Raw genomic sequence first — 16,137 nt, forward strand, 5'->3', positions numbered from 1 at the left:
TGAACGAAATACCTACGAATTACGATTACGGAGAACTAAAGTTTTAGCGAACACGCAAATAATTTTGTAAGGGTAGTTTTATTGGTAGAACACAAGATGCAACAGGTCTACTAGAGACACTGCATGCACTAGACTTGTCCGTCCTTTGATAGGGTACTGCTGTGCAGTGTGGGTTCTTCTCAGATAGGATTGATGGAGGACATCGAAAAAGTTCAAAGACGGCGAGCTCGTTTCTTCTCATCGCGAAACACAAGAGAGTGTGTCGGAGAGAGGAACTTTCGTGAAATAGAGTGAAATAGAGTGAAATAGAGTGAAATAGAGTGAAATAGAGTGAAATAGAGTGAAATAGAGTGAAATAGGTTCGATGAACCCTTTGCCAGGCACTAAAGTGAGAATTGGAGAGTAGTGTTGTAGATAGAGATTATTATTACGACTGTATGCATCTCATACCAGATTAACAGCTGTTAGAATACAACATAAAAATATTTATAGAAGGTGTTAAGCGAGGAGAAATAAGTTCAATGACGATTTTCATAAACTCCGCATCCGACTTCAAAGCTCTCTCGAATTCTCTTGATAACACCGCGTCGTAGCTCTTCTGAGGTCGTCTTGCCGTTCTTTTATCAGGACAATACTGTTCATAAGCCGAACGATCAACTCGTCTCTTGTGTTTACTTGTTCTATGTAAACTCACGCAGAACTTAACATCTCGAACTTAAACACAAAATAGACTATCGATACATAAAGCCATTGCAACTGGAATAGCAACGCGCGAAATGGAAACTTGTGTTCGTAGCCATTAGAAATTGGACATGTTACGTTGAATGTTGTATTAGAATTAATCCATACTATTACCTTCTAAAATACGCTGGATATATTCCTCAACTTACTATACAACAAACGACGGAGGGTCCTTCGTACCATTATCATCAGCTTTATTTCAAATTCGGCTGGCGTACTGAGCGAGAAAACCTTACTGTAGTGAGTATCTGCGCGCGCCATAATCTCATATTATTTCCTGCTAGCAGAAGAATGGTCGTGGAAGTGATGGTGAATGTGATTTCGTGGACTCAATTGCGTCGCTAGTATTCCCTTTTACTCCGTAACAAATGATTCAATAGAACAGTTTGACGAGTAATAAAGCAGAGTGTCAGGGTGAAGAGCTGTCACGTGTCACAAGAATTTGCTTTCAGAGAACAGTGGCCAGAGAGTATCGATAGAAGGACGTGTATGACAGGCACAAGTTAAAGTGAAGGTGAAGGGTACTGTGGCGGGTGGAAGTGCCCACAATAGCAGCTGGCCCAAAAGAAGTTTCCTGCCACTCCGACTCCTTCCCCGTTTGTACCGACACTAGGAGGGGATGTCATAAAAAGAATGTGATTCACTTTATTATGCGTGATAAGGACAAGTAGCGGACATCAAATACAGATATTTAAGATTTGGGAGTACGTGTGGTGGCGGTTCTACGTGGCGGTGACCAGGCGCTCCTTCCCGCCCGGAAAGCCGTGCATTACATCGCACGGCCAACCGGGCGGGCTTTAGATGGTTACGGGGTATCACCCACCCGTCTTCCAAACACGAATCCTCTATCTAGCAGCGCCGTCTCGCCCGGCATATCTCAGCTGAAGACCAGTCTTTGATGACATCGTTAATGGGAAGTTAAAAATCATCATAATCTTTTCCTGTAAACTTGGCATTACAGTTGGTTTTACAGCCAAATGGGGACCTTTAAGTAACTGAATGGTGTATTAGCGGCTAATGGCACTTATCGATGTGGATCGTGGCACGATCTTTATTGCATACCTGCTGCTAATGGACCACAAAAACCGATTTCCCATATTTTCTTCGAATATAAAAATAAAGCCACCCTCTGTGTAGGCGGTAGGTCTTGTAGCACAGTTCGTCTTCGAAATGCACACATTCGTTGTACGCTCGGGCTGCAGCGCTCATCGTTTCCTTTGTCCCCACAGAGGGCACTCGCCAGCCACTCTTGGAAAGTTGCCCTCACCGTATCTATTACGTGCTGCGCAGGATATGCGCCCGTTACGCTGTCTGCGAGCAGCCATTCTGTTTGAAATACCTTCACATATTTGTCAGGCGGCGACTTTAAACTGCGGCGCCACTCTGCCGCTAACGACGCTGATTCTTTATGACGTCGCGCTCCCTCGTTTTTCCCCTTGTAGGGGCGCAGTGTGCCGGGACCGTCCGACGACAGCCACTTTAAGGCCGGCCGTGTAAATTCGCCCAAAGTCGCCAGCGTTTCGCTAAACACTTGCACCACTCTGTCTTGTCCGTTCGCTCACCGACCGTCACACTTAGATGGATTGTGTCGAACGAAAATGCCGTGGATACAAGAATGAAAACTCTGTGGAAAGTGGAAGTAAATTGACGACATTGGGAAGATGAACAGTGAAAGACCACACAACAGAAAGATTATTATTCCCTATTTCGGACGCCAGTTATTTTTATGAAATGGAATACCTAATCTGATTTGATGATCCGCTTATAGTTTCTGTAGAGAAAACACCCTTACAGAAATTAGGAAGCGAGTTTTTAGAATCTAAAACAATAAATTGTGGAGCGTGATGAGGTTACCTCTGACCTTTCTATGTAATATATGCATCAACGCAATTTTTGAAGCAATGGAGATTAAAAAGTCAGAGCAGTACTGAAGTTCAAAGCAGACGACAAAGCTCTTTTTACTATGCTAATGAATTACAGTACTCCACTGATAATCTAAATAATGTTGAAAAGCGAAGGCAAAGTAATGTCATGTCCTTCAAGTTAAAAAATAACTGTTAGAACTATTTTGTATAGACAATTCAATACACAAGCAAATAATTCTTTAATTTTTTGGCTATATATTCTGTTATCCTAATGACCAAAATGTATCAAACAAAACAGACTACAGTACAGAAGTCAGAGTATTTTGAAAACTTGACTGATGAGTCAAAGTCCGGAAACCAATGTAAACTACTTGTAAAGTTTTCGCACGACCATTATTGTGATTTTATACCGGAGCATGAAACATTTTCTAATGCCCTCTGTAGTAAAAAAACTGAGTTAATCGACCAACAACGAACTTCAACGGATGTCTTACGACGTCCGCCCCGAGCAGGTGCAACGAACAAAAGAGAACAAAATGTGAGGAAAAAAAAAAAGAAAAAAGCGGTCTAAGGCGCTGCAGTCATGGACTGTGCGGCTGGTCCCGGCGGAGGTTCGAGTCCTCCCTCGGGCGTGGTTCTGTGTGTTTTTTGTTTGTTTGTTTGTTTGTTTGTTTGTTTGTTTGTCCTTAGGCTAATTTAGGTTAAGTAGTGTGTAAGCTTAGGGACTGATGACGTTAGCATTTAAGTCCCATAAGATTTCACACACATTTGAACTTTTTTTTTTTTTGTAATTTTCAAATGAAGAAAGGAAACGTTTAGGAGCCACATAAGCAAAATTTCTGTTGTTGTCAATCGGCTACGGTACAATGAAAATAACTGAAACGTTTCAGAATAGGTAAGATAAAACCTTTAACATACTTCACTGAAATATACAGGATAACAATTTTTGAACTACATACTCACAACGCAACCTCCCCATCGCACCCCCCCTCAGATTTAGTTATAAGTTGGCACAGTGGATAGGCCTTGAAAAACTGAACACAGATCAATCGAGAAAACAGGAAGAAGTTGTGTGGAACTATGAAAAAAATAAAATATACAAACTGATTAGTACATGCGTATGATAGGCAACATCAAGGATAGTTTAGGCTTCGTAGTGCTGTGGTCCCGTGGTTAGCGTGAGCAGCTGCGGAACGAAAGGGCCTTGCTTCAAGTCTTCCCTCGAGTGAAAATTTCACTTTCTTTATTTTCGTAAAGTTATGATCTGTCCGTTCGTTCATTGACGTCTCTGTTCACTGTAATAAGTTTACCGTCTGTGTTTTGCGAACGCACCGCAAAACCGTGCGATTAACAGACAAAAGGGCGGGCCTCTCCAATGGGAACCGAAAACATTTGATCGCAAGGTCATAGGTCAACCGATTCCTCCACAGGAAAACACGTCTGATATATTCAATACGACACTGGTGACGACATGTACGTCACATGACAGGAATATGTTGTCGACCCTCCTAACTTGTACACTTGGCGAATGGGTAAAAAGATTCTTCCACCTTGCCCGATTTAGGTTTTCTTTTGGATGTGATAATCACTCCCAAAAAAGTGATGAAATCATAAGAGTTTGTCACATAAACTGCAACAAATGAATGCAACAGTTTCACAGTCGCACAGTTTTCCCTGTGCTCTGTAAAAACATATGTTTTTAACGTTTTCAAATGTTTCCGTGAGTAGACCGGCAAATCCTGCATATGTCCAAGCAAATCTGAACATATCCTGGAATTTTGGAAAGCGAAGTTGATTGTGTGTGAGTGCTTGAACTTTGATAATTGTCTGAAAATAAAAAATTTAACTTTTCGCTCAAGGGAAGACTTGAACCGAGGACCTCTCGTTCCGCAGCTGCTCACGCTAACCACGGGACCACGGCGCTCCTGAGCTCGTGCTATCCTTTATGTTACCTATCTTGCGCATGAACTACTCAGTTTGTATATTTTGCTTATTTTTTTCATAGTTCCTCACAACTTCTTCCTGTTTTCTCGATTGATCTGTGTTCAGTTTTTCAAGGCCTATCCATTGTGCCAACTTACAACTAAATCTGAGAGGGGTGCGATGGGGGGGTTCCCTTGTCAGAGAAAGGATTGCTCATAAAAGAAATAGAAGGGGACTAGGTCTGCTATTTGGAAGGACTGCACGACGAAGACTGGCACTTCATTTTCAGTCCATTACTGTCTTCTCTAAGTTAAAACGACAGACGTAACCAGAACTTTTCCTGACTTAAAATCTTTACTAACATTCTGTCTGTACACCTTCCACCTTGATTTTAAGTATTTCAGATTACTATTCTGTCTCCGTCTCTCAGTCCACCTTACGCCACCCGAGATCACTAATACTAATACAGATATACGCAATCCTTTTTCCCTTCATGGAATATAAAATGGTCGCTCCGAAAGCAATGCCTCTTATTTTTGTGTGGTGACTTTGGACGTCCGCGCCAGATGCCGTGGGTGTGGTGCTAATGCTTGAACCTTGCTCTTTCATTTGCAGATGGTTTCGGTGTTCTGCGGCAGTCGGCGCCAGCAGAGGAGTGTTCCAGATTGGTGTCTGATATGAACGCGGATATAAAACAGCGATCTGTGATTGATTTCCTCACTGCTGAAGAAATTGTGCCGATTGAAATCCATCGTCGCTTGCTAAAGGTGTGTGGAGACGATACACTAGAAGTAATCAATGTGAAGGAATGGGTACGGCATTTTCAAGGTGGTGGAAACAGTCCATGGGAAGCCAGGGCGCGGTCGACCCTGCACAGCTCTCGTCCCTCGCAATCAAGGGCGTCTTGATCAACTCACCCGTCCTGATCGGCGGATAAGGACCTGAGAGTTGTGTGCAATGCTGAATGTTGACTGTAGTGCCTTAGAAACGATGTTGGAACACCTTGGTTGTCGCGAAGTCTGTACGACATGGGTCCTGCGGATGCTTACATCTAATGAAAATTTATCGGGTCCTGCTGGACTAGTATGAAGAAGCTGCAGGTGAAACTTTTCTGAATAGCATCGTCACTGGAGATCAGACGTGGCGTCACCACTACGAGCCGGAATCCAGAAGACAGTCCGTGGAAAGGCGATTTGCGAATTCTCCGTCAAAGCAGAAATTCAAGACGTAGCCGTCTGGAAGCAAAGTTATGTGCACAGTCTTCTGGAATAGACAGGGTGCGGTTCTTTTCGATGTCCTGGAGCCTGCAGAAACTATCAGTTCAGCATGCTGCAAGACGACATTGACCACGCTGAAATCCCGAATTTCCAGGGTAAGGCCACGGAAGCAGAACAACTTTCACTTGCAACATAATAATGCCAGGCCCCACATCAGTTTTGCGACCACGCAACTCACTGCAAAATTCGGCTGGACTGCCTTACCACATCCACTGTACAGTCCCAATTTACCACCTTCAGACTTCCCTCTTTGGGTCTCTGAAAGATGGACTGCGTGGCAAACATTTTCAAGACACGGATGCTGTTCGTCCAAGTTGTAATGAAGTGGTTAGCCTCAGCTGGTCCCGATTTTTACAAGCCCGGCATGCAGGCAATTGTTCATCGTTGGCTAAAGCGCATAACGATTGGTGGTGACTGTGGAAAAATGACAGTCTATACCTTAAATACTGCCCAATTTAGCAGTGCTGTTGTGATTTGTGTGTCTTTTGTAGTTTCAATGAATGAAAATAAGAGGCATTAATTTCGGAACGACCCTCGTAATATTAGAACGATACCGGAAACTCTTCGTAGGGCTATGTCACTCCATTTTTTCCTTTTTATTCCCGAGTGTCCAATTCCAGACTATCAGATCGTGTCTTCGTTGGTAGTATTGTATTTAAACTCTTCTGGAAATATTTTTCCCCATAGTAAATACCTACTGTATACCCATGGCATGTAAGTCCTTCCTCACTTCTTAACACCAACGACGACAAGCATCCAACTGCATCTCTTAATATCCGTATTTTTTATTTAATCGTTGGGATGTTTTCGAGTCACATTTATTTCGTTTCTCGTCAAGTTTACCTGCCTTGGAAACATGTGCTTCATTCTCTGTCCTCTGTTATAGGCCTAACCTCACTCATCTTCAAGTATTTCACAGCTACTGCAACATAAGTAAGGTCTGAGCTCCAACAGTTGTCGCTGATAATTCCTGTAATTGCGTCATTCCGGTTACATCTCTTTTTTCGCCATTTACACCAATAAATGTTCAACTAAAGGGGCTTTAGGCAGATGTTTCAAAACAACGAAAGTTTTGCACCAATTTTGACTGGAGTGGCCCAAAATAGCCGCTGTTCGCCTATGTCTTAATGGCGAACCTTGTACATATCTCCATTTCTCTTTTCCTAAGCCACGCTTTAGAATGGCGTTTGCACTGAAAATCCATTAGTCACTAGCGGAAGTCGAAAGTCGTCACATACTCATATGACCGGCCTCCGTGGCCGAGGTCGCTAACGCATGCTTGTGCGGTGCTGCTCTATCCTGGGGTAAGCCGGTTCGAATCCTAGTCGTGGATTAAAGTCTCACTGCCAGTATCCTGCCGCGAAGGGGAGGAGAGATGATAGCTTACAGTTCCTGATCAGACTTTGTGTCAGCGTCGCGATTTAAATACCAAACCTCTCTGTAGTGTCTCATGAAGTGACGGCACGTGACACTGTGGACGGTGATCTGTCTGACGGATGGAGATGTTAAGCTTGGCAGCCCCCTTGGTACTAATCGCGAGGAGTGGGCTATGTGACAGCACCGGGTTTCACCCTCTCGCTTCTATCATCATCATCATCATCATCATCATCATCATCATCATCATCAACATCATCATCATCATCATCATCATCATCATCAACATCATCATCATCAACATCAACATCGCCCCCCCCCCCCCCCCCGTCACAAATATTACACTCCACTCCACACACAACACATACGTAGTATTGCGAACAGTTTAATGGAACATGTTGCAAACAATTAAGAAAAACACATGTTACATAAGCTCTTTCGTGTTGTTGCCCTTCCGACTCGATGACACGCGGCATCGCCGCCGGCGCGCCCGTGCTCAACGGAACCTCGCAGCCCGCGACACACCCACGCGGCGGGGGCGGCGCGGCGTAACTGAGCCGTGACGTCACACGGAGCGGCTGGCCCACGCACCTCACCAGCTGACTGACCGACGGCGGGAGCGCCGCAGCCAGCGCTACGCCTACTTCCCACCGCGCTCTGCGTGGGCGAGGTTCATCAAAGTATAAGGCTTTGGTTCAGTAACTGAAAGTACGTATTCCGTCACGAGTCAAATTTTACTTTCAAATAGCTGTCCAATGCCTTTCGGAGCTGCAACTGCTTTTTCGAGGACTGTATGAAATCATGGGTTTGCTTCAGTTTCTCATCTAACAGTGACAGAACGACACAGTTGATAGTTTTCACGAGATGAACTATATCTCATGCGGGATTAACGAGTTAAACTGAGAGAAATGAAGTCTAGTGAAGCATTACCTGCGTTTAACCACCTGACACTTGTCTTCCGCATTGATGAGAAACTTCTACATTTGCATTTAGCATTTGAAACTATTTAACATGTTTATTACAGTACTTGGTGACTCAAATGGTGCATATTTAACATAGGGTACCGTGATGTGATGGGTATTAGATGTCACAGTTAATTGCCTACAAAGTAGCAGTGAATACGTGGTGTGTGTGTGTGGAGGGGGTGGGGGGAGGGTGCGGGGGGGGGGGAGAGAGACGGGGGTAGGTGGAACGAGATGAAGACGATAGATTGTGTTTGTTTTTGAGCCACGGGGTAAGGAAATTGTGTTCAGTGATTCTTCTGAGACTATTGCCTTCAGAGACAGTCACTGATGATTAGAATGCATTTATTTGCACAGTATCAGACACGCATGTGTAAGTGCAAAATCCAGGTTCCAGTCCGGCATAAGTAAGTATTTACGTGACCCGAACTGCTGACGTCAATACGTAATCGCAAATCCCGAATTCAGTCCGGAGTAAGACTGTCATTACTTAATATAGGAGGTAATCTGTTGTTTTCACTATCAGTCTGTTCATTCAGCATGTCAGTGGGTTCGAAAATCTGTTGTCTCTGTATTTCATGTTAGACTTCTACATCTGCACTGAAGTTTTTCACCAATGCAGAAGACAAAGTCACTTGGTTAAACGCAGGTAATACGTTACTGGACTATTCCAATCATTTCAGTACGTTTATCTTAATCTCACACGAAATACAGTTCTTCTAGTTAAATCTATAAACTATGCCGTCTTGTCGCTGTTAGGTGAGAAACTGAACCAGATACAACGTCCAGTATATCCTTATAGTCCTTGAAAATGGAGTTCAAGCTCCGAAACGCGTTGGACAGGCATTTGAAGAGAAAATTTCGGACTGCTGGCTGAGTATTATTAATCATTAATCCATAACGAAGAAGTCGCAGTCGCAGACCGCTCAAGACTTTGAAGTGATGAGCCAAAATAATTATTACCACTGCCCATCACGAGGTTGAACGCCACCTGGTGGTGTTGCAGGCGCGTGACGAAGTAAGATTGAAGCAGAAGAGAAACGAATGGGTAGCAAACGTGGAAAACCATTGATATAAGCGGTTTTGTTGTGGCGCTTTGGTTGGAAACGAGAATCTTTGAAACGGAGAAGCTGGTCGGACTTTTCGTACTGCTGTCGTGAGCATCTATGGAAAGTGGTTGAAGGATGGTGAAACAACACGTAGGCTGTGGTACTGCATGTCCACGTCTCACCACGAAACGTAGAGGTCCGAGGATCCCCATGTAATCCAGCGATCTGATGTCAGATCTGACGACAGAGTGTAATGCTGATGTAGGCACAAATGTTTCAGAGCACACGGCTCAGATGCCGATGTAGAACATGGAGCTCCACATCACACGACCCTTATGTGTTCCTGTGATGACCCAACGATATCGTCAGTTATAATTGCAGTATGCACAGCGTCACTGAGTAGATCAATAGAAACCAGTCGCCTATCGAATTTCTTGTTATACTAGGACGATGGTTGGGTCCTTACAAGCCGTCATCCCGGCACGAAACATGCACCGCGCCACAGATGCAGGCCGGTGAGGCCAGAATTATGCTATGGAGCACACTGAGTTGGGCTCCAAGAAATCTGTGGTGGTAATCGAAGGCACCGTGGCAGCAGTGAACTACGTAAACATTATTTTGGACCATCCGCGTCGCTTCATGCTCGAGGACTCTCCCTGCAGCATGACATCTTCTAGCAGGATAACTGTCCGTGTTGCGGGGTCAGAATCTTGCTACGGTGGTTTGAGGAGCATTATAGTGAACTCATATTGGTGTTTTGGCCAGCAAATGTGCCTGTCTGTACCCACTGGAACACATACCAGGCTTCAGCTTCACGTCCGTAAACCACGTTCCCGTAATTTGCGGGAATTGCTTGACCTGTGCGTAAACATCTGGTGCGACATACTTCTGGAATCCTGACATGGACTTTTAGAATCCATACCACGCAGAATCTCTGCCGTATTGTGTTTGCGTAGTGGACCAACACGCTGCGCTATTAGACAGGTGGTCATAATTTTTTGGCTCATCTGTGCTTGTCTACTATAGTTCAATTCTTTTATCTTGGCGGCTCGCGCATGCCCGCCCAGACGCGGGAGATTGCTGCGTTGCCAGTTGCACACGACGCACGCGCCAATAGAAGCAGCGCCATAGTATAGCATAGTACGCAAGCTTACGTTTAGGGGGGAGCGCTCAGTTCATGAAGTAAAGCCACCACGGCCGCATTAACCCTTTCGCTGCTACAAAGACGTGCTCCCTGCATTCCGCTCAGTGCGCGATTTTGTCACTGCACTGCTCGCCTGTGCAGACACATCGTGTTCCGACTGCTTTGACACTCTTATCATTCGATTCCACAAAAAATATTTGGCCCAAAAATTAGATTTTTACATGTCTTCTTGACTGATACCTTCCCCCCATAAATGACTTAATTTTGTTTCCATGTTCAACGCAGTTATTATGCAGCATTAAATATAGTAAACCATTGCACGAAATTTTGAAGAGTTTGCAGAGGTAAAAGTCCATAGAGTATACTTTCCGTATAGTCGATTTTAGGTGCCACAATGTTGAGAATGAAATGTGGACAAGATACCTAAATTTTATATAAAATTACTACATGTAATGCTGCATAATAACTGCGTTGAACATCGAAACAAAATTAAGTCATTTATGCGGGGAAGGTATCAGTCAAGAAGACGCGTAAAAATCAAATTTTTGGGCCAATAGTTTTTGTGAAATCGAATGATAAGTGTGTCAAAGCAGTGGGAACACCATGTGTCTGCACAGGCGAGCAGTGCAGTGATGACAAAATCGCGCACAGCGCGGAATGCGGGGAGCACGTGTCTGCAGCAGCAAAAGGGTTAATGAAGAGACAAAGCACTAGAAATTTCAAAAAAATTGCATTCAAACGAATATAATTCGTGAAGTAAGGCACTTCGATATTGTTTTTAAATAATGAAAATATTAAGCAGTGCACAAGGTTTGAACTCATAACATTTCGCGTAGAAGCCGAAAACCTTAACCATTACGCTAACGCAGCTCGTCTGATTACAGAACGCCATGAGGACTGTAACACATCACGCAAAATACTGACAAACACTGTTGGTATGACTATGAATTACTCACGCTTCGTCGAAGTACAATAGGAAATAAACAATTACCGCTGTTCTTTATTGCGAAAAAGCGGTTCGTGAGATTGATACAAACACCATTCCTTGCTATCGCCTGAATTAGGAGTCTTATTGCTTGTTTGGTTTAATTAATTAATAGAATATGAAGCAATTGGTATAAAGAATGCTTTTTCCAAACTTTCTATAAAAGAAAGTCTGCTATCAAGACATTGCTTTTGTTCTATTACTTTATTTATGACTGAACGTTTCTAAAACTGAAGACACTCATCCATGCTATGCACTGCAGTCGAGATCTGGCAACGTCGTTCTCTGTTCATTGGCTGACTGTGTTTTGTGACGTCAGATGCGCAGAACGAACCTAAACTTGGCCGCCAACATAAATGACGCGCACTTTAATAACGTAATCGAAGTTTGTCACCGCGACAAAAATAAAATTAAAGCGAAACGTTTCAAATGATCTCTACCAAAAAATAAAAAAATGAGCTAAAATTAATCTTCGAGCAAAATCTGTAAACATAAAACGTCCCGGGAGAATGGTAGTTAGTCTTAATACTTTCACTATATAAGAAAGGCAATAAACAAGACTAATAACTGAAGAGCTATTTCTTTGATACCAGTTCCATATAAAATATTTTCCCCGATTTTACGAAGCACAGTAGGAACAACACTGTACCGACACTTAGGAGAATAACAAAGCGGTTCCAGGATTGACTTCAGATTAAATGTTTGTTCAAAACGTGATCTGCCAATCATTCGCCACAGATTTCTGAGTTCAGAAGATATTGCAGTATTGTTTGTTGATTCTGTTGGCACTCAAACTTTAAATAAAATAATGCGAGAGTTTGGTGAAGTTTAAATTACCTAATGAATTCGTGGACCACTTACGTAGTATCGTAAGTTAAATTCTTGGTAGAATTGACAGCCCTTCTGAATAAAGACAGTCGTACAGCAAGGTGGTAGTCTATACTTAGAATTTTTTAATTACATCCTAGAAAAACAGTGGAAATTTGAAGGGAAAAACTGAATGAATACAAGATTTCACCAATACGACTGGGAAGAGGAAACAATGTTGGAATAGAATGTCTTGAGTTTGCAGATGACTATACTGGCTGTACGTCTGGAAATGTGACATCTGTTTTAATACAAATCAATAATTTTGAAGAAGTAACAAGTAAGACCGGCTTAAGAATTTCTGCAGAAAAAACGAAATTGTTTGCAAACATTGAAAATACACTGAATTTTATGAAAAAATATTGGTCAAAATGAAAACGTTAAAAAAGGAAGTATCTTGCAGAGAAAATCCAGGAAAATGGATTTGAAAATCAGCTCTAGAATAAAGGATGTATAAAACGGGAAGAACATGTGAAGTGTAGCATTTTACAACAAAAAACGTCGGTCGAAAAATGAAAAAATGAGGTTCACTGTAATAGTAGCGAATGTCTACTATTAATACACAATTTAGGTAAATTAGAAATATTAAAAAGGTGAATGTTTAGGAAAATATTAGGTTGACGAAAAACTAAGGATGTTTGGAAATTAAGTCGTAGTGATTAAATTTATCAAAACAAACGTCCGAAACCATGAGGAAAACAACATGTTACTTTTTGGAAATTTATGTCGAATACAAGACAGTACGTATAAAAATCTTTAAGTATTTGTGAGATAAGAAGTCAACAACAAGTTGGATACATGAAGTGAAAGATGATTTGGAAAAAAAAGAAAAAACATAGAAGTAACAATTGAAAGAGGGGTATTTATGGGAAAGTATTGAATACAAAAGGATACCAAGGGAGAAGAGTGAAAAAAGTCGTGAGAAGATGAGAGGTAGAAAAAACGAAGTAAACAGATGAGACACTACTGAAAGAAAATAAGAGGACAGCGAGCAATTAATTGAAATTGGCACATGGTACTTAGTTTGACTATCGGAGAGCAAAAAAATTAAGTTAGGTACATAAGATTTTCGTTTGCCTGCAGGTATGTGTCTGCAACTCTGATAACACTTTGACATTCCCCGGTCACGGAACCGCAGTACGGCGCTGGAGCAACCGGAACAAAATGAACCCGCCCATTCATGAAGTGGTGTCTCGGCCGGTGATTCATCTTCTGCATTTGAAGTGGAACAACGCTGCAACAATCCTCGTTGAGCTGCTGACAGTGTACGGCCGTGTGACACGGCAGTTAAGTGACGCTGACACAGTGTGGCCAGCCGAGTCTGAATGAAGAACAACAAAATAACTCGCCAATACTACAAGTTTTTCAGACTAAGCCATCGTTATCACTTATTCCATTAACGGGCCATTAAGGCCTACAAGAGAAATAACAAAAGAATTAATCATACTACAAAAAAAATCAGCACACTATAAAAATTATAAAACATTACATTTAAAAAAGCACAGTTAAAAGGCTGTAACAACGGAGTAGGTATGTACTGCAGACCATAGTCAATCGTTGCTGGTCTGTAGCAGCATCCTCCACCAATGGCGGCGGCTCCATATGTTTAAGTATTGTTAATACTCTGTCCTTCCATCGCGTCCTTTGGCGTTTTCCTGCAGGTTGAAAATGGAGGGCTCGCTATGGGAGGGACCCAACAGCTCGAAGGATGTGGCCAAACCACTGTAGCCTCTTCTGCCCTAATATTCGACTTGTGTGGCTTAAAAAAGATGCTCCGAGCTCTATGTGACTTAACATCTGAGGTCATCAGTCCTCTATAACTTAGAACTACTTAAACCTAAGTAACCTAAGGACATCACACACATCCATGCCCGAGGCAGGATTCGAACCTGCGACTGTAGCGGTCGCGCGGTTCCAGACTGAAGCGCCTAGGTCCACTCTGCCACACCGGCCGGCTGTGTGGCTCTCCAAACCGCTGGTAACTAAGTGGACAAAAATAAAAAAATAAAAAATGCCGGAGACGTGAACAGCAAAAGAAAAAAATATCAGCCTTGATGAAGATGATGTACCTGAAGCCAAATATGCTTTGGAAATAGGAAAACAGGATGAACTTTAGTAGGAATCATTCGAGCGTACCCCCTGTTTACTGTGTACCTCATGTAAACAATTTTGCTGCTGGAAAAGTTGCGAGTGTAATAAGCTAATACTTGTTACTTACAGGACACTTCCTGAGAAGGAACGATGTCGTAAAAATAAAAGCAGTTCTCGTGAAAGACAGTCTTTCATTGTCAGACCTATGAAGTTTTAGCTTGCCCTAGTGATTTTGATACTGTGAATGACCGTATAGAGTTTATTTACTCACTGATCGTGCGATGCTAAGGTTTATTCAGGATTGCACCACTGAGAAGCCACGCAAGCGTCACGCTAGGTAACAAGCAGCCTTCCGCAGATTTGGCAGGAAGTGTGGCTTCCGGTCTACTCCGGTCTACACGCCTCGTTGCCTGCAGCGCGTCGCAGGGAGGAACCCCTCCCTGTTTCCTCCCCATTTGAGAAGCCTTTGCCGTTGCCCTGTCTCCATCTAGATTCCTTTCCAGTTAAGAGATGATCTCTCACGCCTCTGCCACCAAAACCGAGTGCCTAAGCAGCTGAACACGGCAAGATTGCTGCATTAACCTACTTCCTTTGTTGTTATTTAATTTGGCCTTTGTCAACAAACTATTATGTCGTAAACGATGTACATAAAGCTTAATGAAAACGAGCAAAAATGTCAGTACATTTAGTTTTATGCCGGCCGCGGTGGTCTCGCGGTTCTAGGCGCGCAGTCGGGAGCCGTGCGACTGCTGCGGTCGCAGGTTCGAGTCCTGCCTCGGGCATGGATGTGTGTGGTGTCCTTGGGTTAGTTGGGTTTGGGTAGTTCTAAGTTCTAGGGGACTAATGACCACAGCAGTTGAGTCCCATAGTGCTCAGAGCCATATGAACCATTTAGTTTTATGCTTTAAGGGGGGTAGGACGTCAAACCGGCCGACTTGGAGCAGGAGAGGCATCACAGGACATTTTAATTTCCAGTGTCTATACGTTTACAAATAAATTCATAAAACTTTGTCAGAATCATCAGGAAGGATTCAGGATTCACACTCATTGCAGTGGAAGGTCGAAAACATAACAAAATAAATTTTTTTTACGTGTGAAGTTTCATCATTTTTTTCACTTACTAATGGCAGCATTTGTTGCTATAGGTACACTTTTCTCACAAGTTAGAGAGATTCTTCGATAAATTTTGCACATCACACGTACAGGTATATGAAACTCTAGAATTTATTTAATTTAAGAAAAAACGAACGAGTTGTTATATTTTAAACTTCATGATTAGAAAAAACAAATTTTATAGTTAATTGCCTTAATTTTAACCACAGTTTTTAATAGATTTGGAAAATTCTAGAGTTTCATACACCTTTAAGTATGCAGAATGAGATTTTCACTCTGCAGCGGAGTGTGCGCTGATATGAAACTTCCTGGCAGATTAAAACTGTGTGCCCGACCGAGACTCGAACTCGGGACCTTTGCCTTTCGCGGGCAAGTGCTCTACCAAGCACTTGCCCGCGAAAGGCAAAGGTCCCGAGTTCGAGTCTCGGTCGGGCACACAGTTTTAATCTGCCAGGAAGTTTCACCTTTAAGTATGGTTTGTATGCTGTGCAAAATTCGTCGAAGGATGTCTCTTATGAAGAAAAGTGTACCTATAGCAACAAATGCTGCCATTAATAAGTGAAAAAAATGATGAAACTTCACATGTAAAAAAATTATTTGGTTATTATTTTCCAAGTTACACTGCTAAGAGTGTGAATTCTGAATCCTTCCTGGTCATGCTGACAAAGTTTTATGAATTTGTAAAAGTATAGAAAGTGGAAATTAAAATGTCCTGTGGTGCCTCCCCTGCTCCAAGTCGGCCCGTT

The sequence above is a fragment of the Schistocerca nitens genome, chromosome 8 (genome assembly GCF_023898315.1).
Source record: "Schistocerca nitens isolate TAMUIC-IGC-003100 chromosome 8, iqSchNite1.1, whole genome shotgun sequence".
NCBI lineage: Eukaryota > Metazoa > Arthropoda > Insecta > Orthoptera > Acrididae > Schistocerca > Schistocerca nitens.